Genomic DNA, 6000 nt, shown 5'->3' on the forward strand with positions numbered 1-6000 from the left:
ATGAGGAGAAGTAAAAGCTCATCCACCAATGTGACAACTCTACAAGTTGTAGGAAAAACTCAACAAACAAGGGTCAGGGCAGGGTTCTGTTTTTTGTCTTTACAGGATACTAGAAATACCCACCTTCAAGAAATAACAAGGCCTTGGATATCGAGATATGTCTACCACATAAAGAAAAGACCTATTGGTACTAATGTACTCTACAGGGTAATATTTCACTGCCTAACATCTATATATCTTTAACTCTAGAATAACTGTGGTCCTGATTCAATTATAAATCAAGCAGGCTCTGGAGTTGGAATGTGCCTCTCTCCTCTAACTCAAGCATATTGCTAAAAGAAATATTAGGAGATTCTGTCTCATATTGGAAGAGTTCACTGGTGTGAGACAGAAGAAAACCAATAATCTAAGGACCATTGTTATCAAGATTCTCTTTCTCTCCATGCTTATTCTTGATTTTTCGGAATCCTTCCTCACATGTCATGTCATCTTAAAATTCAAACTTTCCATTTTGATGTTAATAATGTTCAAGTTTTCCACAGTGAAAATAAGTCTTTACGATAGCAATCTCTGAAGTCTCCACAAGGAAGATGGGGCCTCACAACAATGACTCTACTCAGTCCAGAAAAATGACATTGTACCTAAGAACATTACTCAATGACCATGTTTGGGCTGAAAACTCTCCAGGACAGTTCTAAGATGAGATGGTCTGTCTTACTACACTTTTAGCCAGAATCTCAGACAATCCTATCCATTACTCTGAGACTGGCTGCAGACTCTACAGATAGTCCTATTGAGACCTAACTATCTAAGCTTTCTTACAGGATCCCACAGAGATACTGTTGCCCCCTAAACAGAATGAAACAATTCTAAGAAAGTGACACCCCTCTCCCAAAGGTTTCAATTTTCTCAGGGTTATGAATAGGTGGTTATAGGGTTGGGAGTGGAACAATAAAATTTCAACTTAGTATTCTCCTTTAGAAAAGAAAAAGGGGAATGGATAGGTTTCGGATATTAAGGTAGATTATTGTATCTACTAGTAAACTGTTTTAGCAAACTATCAGCCTTGGATAATTTGCACTGATATGGATTCTTGTATATTTGATACAAATGTTAACTTTTCTTACATTCCTATTTAAGATAATTTGTATATTGTTACAAATGCAAAACTGTATTTGTTGTATTGTACATATATTTGTACTTCTGTTTGAAATATTTTGTGTATTGATACAAATGTAATATTATATTTATCATACTGTATGTATGTTCTACCTCTGTTTAGGATATTTTGCACATTGGTACATATTAAGGATATTATTGTCATATTTTATATTGCACTATACATTTCTACCTCTGTTTAAGATATTTTATATATTGTCACAATTTTGAGGTCATTGTCCTTATATGGTACTTCTGCTTACAGACTGTTTACCTTGTTTCTGTGAACCCTTAGTCCTTAGGTTATTTAGGTAGAGAAGACTTACAGATTTATAGTCACCCATGCTTGTCATTTCTATAGTTATGTTAGTTAGGTTCTTTAGAATTATAGAAACATATGTCAAATGGATAGGTAGTCTTCAAACACTTAATAGACCTGAGAATATGGCATTTAAATGTTTTGATAACTTGGAATTCTGTTGACATGAGACACAATTGCTCCTGGCAGCACTGATCTGATCCTGAGAGAATGTTGGGCTTCTGAGACATTTCCATTTGGAAGTTCGTCTTCTTGGCACAAATTGGCCTGCTGGGCAAAGAGTTGCCTTTGCCTCAACTGCTGACAGTATGAGTGCTGTCCTTTCTAGATGAACAGGACACAAGGAAAAGTGACTACTGAACTCTGCCAATACAGAGTAAGATGGTCTTTCAAAATTCCTGCTTCTGAAAATGGGCTGTCAGATATTCTAGGCTTATAGCCAAATTGGATGCCCCAACAATGCTGAGAAACTTTAGGTGACTGTCCAGACTGCCAGCTGTCTCTGTCTAGTCTCGAAAGAAGTTTGGAAATTGCTTGTTTGCATTTTCTGTTTTCTCAGGTATTATATTTTCCTTCTCAGGTCTTTGATGAAGTTGAAGACTAGATAGTTACAGTTACAATCTTTTCATATCTTAACTAGAACATATTAGTACTAGAGTTAGAATCTTCAAAATAGGATGGCTATTGGAGTAATCTTGGTAATTTGCCGTTTACCTATGTTCTGGACATTTCTGAACATTTAGCACGACTTTCTTGTTTGATGTTATTCTATTGGTTGTAGTTCCCTTTTTGTTTATGTTATTACCCTTTGTTTTTCCTGGACAATATTTGATAATCATTCTTATTGTATATAGTTTGTATTAAGTTTAGAACCCTTTTATTTAGACAAAAAGGGGAAATGTGGTGACATTTACTTCACCCATGACCTTGGGCTGTAGGGCCTGAAGGAGGCAGTGTTTTTTGCCATTGTACATGACCTCTTAAAGGGAAATGGAGAAGGGTCACATACCCCTTCTCCCTGTTGCCTGTGAGGTAGATTTGCTCCCAGTCAGATCCAAGGACAACTTCAGCTGTCTACTCTGTTCTGTATTTGTGAGTGTGTTTCCTCAATATATATCTTAATAAATTCTTATTAACTATTAAATAGACTCATGTGGGTTGATCTTAATAAAGGCCAGTCTGGGATACAGTCCCTGTCTTTAAAAGAAAAAATCAGTTTAGTAATTTTTTTCTTGGGGAAACAATTTAAAATAAATAGATTGGTGATTGTGTGAGCACAGACAGTATACAACTGTTTATGGATTTAAAAAATCAAAGTAATTGTAGCATATAGTGTTGTGGGATATTATTTTAACTGGGCAAAGATGTGTTACATGTGTTTATGCTGTACTTGTTTAACGGTGTAAGGATGTGTGTTTAATTATGTACAGACGTGTTGCATTTGTTTCACCCTGTCTGCCTAAGGCACCTGATTGGTCTAATAAAAAGCTGGATATCCAATAGCTAGGCAGGAGAGAGATAGATGAGGCTTGAGGTTAGAGAGAATAAATAGGAGGATAAATATAAGCTTGGGAAAGGAACGAGAGAAGAAGAGAGGAGAACAAATGAGGGAGAAAGAGAGGAAGATGCCTGGAACCAGGCAGGCAGTGGCCAACCAGCCAGACACAAGAAGCAGTAAAAATAAGATATACAGAAAAAAAAAGGTAAAAAGACCCATGGCAAAAGGTATATAAAGAGAAACATGTTAATTTAAGTTAAAAGAGCTAGCCAAAAATGAGTCTAAGCTAGGCCAAGCATTCATAACTAATATTAAGTCTCTGTGTCATGATTTGGGAACTGGTTGGTTACCCAAAAGAAAAAGCCTGATACAGAATAGTGCATATAAGGAGATAATCAAGAATGACTGCAATACAGGGAATTTTTTCTGGTCCCAATACTTAAAGAAGGGAAGAAAAACTGAATAAGCCTCACAGGAAACACAATAAATGAAACATATTTACCACATAATGAGTATTTTGTTACTTTTTGGGGGAGACATGAACAAATGTCTATACATCCCAGTCTCACAGGAGTGTGGCTCACCAAATGTCCCATCCCTTCGTAGGTTATGCTTTCCCAGAACCTGCGTCGAAGTCCAACCTTCAGGTAACCTTCCACCTCCTACATACTCTAATATCTCTCAAAGAACATGCACAGCTGGGTGGGAGAGGGAAGGAATAATGGCTGGAGTCCCAGGTGAGGCTACTGAGACCCTTAGTCCCTCCTATCTGGGAGTGATAACGGCCCCATGACCACACAGCAACCTCAGCTGTCACTGCTGTATTATTCTGCTGAAATAGTTATGATGACTAGCTGGTCAGTGCTGTGGAATAATCCTCTTGCACACTGTAAAGACTTGCCACTTGAATTGGTTTAATAAATCACTGATTAGCCAGTAGCCAGGCAGGAAGTATAGGTGGGGCAACCATACTAAGAATGCCGGGAAGAGGAAGAGCAGAGTCAGGAGTTGTCACCAGCCAGTCACAGAGGAAGCAAGATGAGAATGTTGTACTAAGAAAAGGTACCAAGCCAAGTGGCTAAACATAGATAAAAATTATGGGTTAATTTAACTGTAAGAACTAGTTAGTAATAAGCCTGAGCTAATAGCTGAGCATTTATAAGTAATATAAGCCTCTGTGTGGTGATTTGGGTGGTGGCTGCTGGGTATTTGGGAGTTTCTGGGGGACAGAAACTTCCACCTTCATATGGTACCCAAATGTTTGGCAAGAATTTCCACATAAAATCTGAGAACGCTTTAAAAGGGATTCTAGACACAAAAGAACAGAAACAAGTATGGCTTCTTGGTAACCTTTTTTGGGAGGGCGGTAGGCTATTTGCTAGAGGTAAACAGAGGCCCAGCTCTTTTAAGATGCAGCTTCCTGGTTCATGCTGGTGGCATTAGTGGTTCTTTTGGGGAGTCCTACTACTGAATCACTTAAATGGGGTTTATGAACAGCAAGTGACACTCTACTTGGTGGCAGCATCGACCAAAAAACTCCCCAGAACTTGCATGGTAAACATGAATTCTACCATTACCTCTACCATGAAGCTAAGCTCTTATAGACCAAGGAATGGGGCATAGCCAGCTGCCAAAGCTGCCGCTTTGGTCCTAGCCATGCCTGCTTAGCAGTTTAAAGTCTTGTGTAATCAGAAAAAGATAGAGATATGCAGTAAAGACAGATTCAGAACAAAAGCCTTTAAATGGTTTACAGTGTGTTTAAAAATATACATAGGCTTGGGAAAGTAAAGAGAAGGTATAGACAGTCATAAAGAATAAATATATAGTTTTAAAATAATAAAGTAAACTATTTAAAAAGGGAGTAAAGTAACATTTTAAAAAGCCACATAAAGATGGAAAATATACAGAGTCTGGATACTGTATGTTATTGTGTTGTCTTTGAATTGTTTGACTGCTGAGGAAGGAGCAACAGCTGCTGAGAGACATTTGATTATAAATGTTGCTGGATTAATCCAACCTATTTATTTTAAAAGTATCTTGACTCCAAAATTTAAGTCAAAAGTTATGTTACTTTGGAGAAGATGTTATGCTTTTATTTCCACAGGAAATGAGAGGCTCTGGATTCATTCTGGGTTAAGAAAAATCAGTTTTGGTCAAGGGAGACCCCCTGAAACATCTCTGATGAGAATAGATGGCACCACGATCCAATGTTTCAGAGCATCTCTGTTGCAGTTTCTTCTGAGTTCTGTATCCAGAACAGCTTCAAGGTTGTTGGCTGAGATGACTCAACCTCACAGAACACTCCAGTCAGGACTTGACCATAATCCTAAATTTTCTCAGGATCCCACAAGGATTACCAGCACCCCCAATCAGCAGGAAGCAGTCTAGAGAACTACGCCCACATTCCCAAAAATAAATTATGAATGTTTGTCATTGTTTAGGGGCATTGGTTGTAAGTTGTTATGGATAATGATCAGGAAAAAAGCTAAACAAAACAAAGAGATTAGATTCAGGTATCTTGTTCTGAAAAGAAAAAGAGAAGATGTAGAAATGATAGGATAAAGGGTAGATAATTGAATCTACTTTAATAAAAAAAATCAACTCTTAATTTTACATGTTTCGCATTGGTATGGATTTTGGTTTATTGATACAAATTTAAAGTTAATTTTGTTATACTATATATATATTTCTACTCTTGTTTAAGGTATTATGTTTATGCAGCTCATTTAAAAATGCAATATATAATTAAGAAATACAGAATAATAGTTATCTATAACAGCAAACGCAATCTTGTTAGATATGTTTTCAAAGTCATACAGAGATATATTTCAGATAGGCAATCTTCAAACATTTCAAAGCCCTACAGAATTTGGCATGTCATGGGCCACAAGAATATGAAATAGGAGTCCAGATATATATAATAAGCTACACCTTAATTGACCAAGGAGTCCTTTAAGAGGAAAGCCATTTATCAAGGAATATTTGGTGTTATTCAGCTTTTAATATTCAGCTGTTTCTTGCTATG

At 37.0% G+C, this 6000-nt stretch overlaps 1 long non-coding RNA gene across 1 annotated transcript in view; it reads left to right on the top strand.

Annotated features, from left to right (window-relative positions):
* Positions 1–4937, top strand: part of LOC131920673 (uncharacterized) — a 33685-nt gene extending 28748 nt beyond the window's left edge. The window contains exon 5 of the long non-coding RNA XR_009381744.1: positions 3582–4937. This is a non-coding gene — a long non-coding RNA (uncharacterized LOC131920673). The remainder of the gene's footprint in view (positions 1–3581) is intronic.
* Positions 4938–6000: the final 1063 nt, after the last annotated feature.

Source organism: Peromyscus eremicus, chromosome 10 (assembly GCF_949786415.1).
Source record: "Peromyscus eremicus chromosome 10, PerEre_H2_v1, whole genome shotgun sequence".
Classification (NCBI taxonomy): Eukaryota; Metazoa; Chordata; class Mammalia; order Rodentia; family Cricetidae; genus Peromyscus; species Peromyscus eremicus.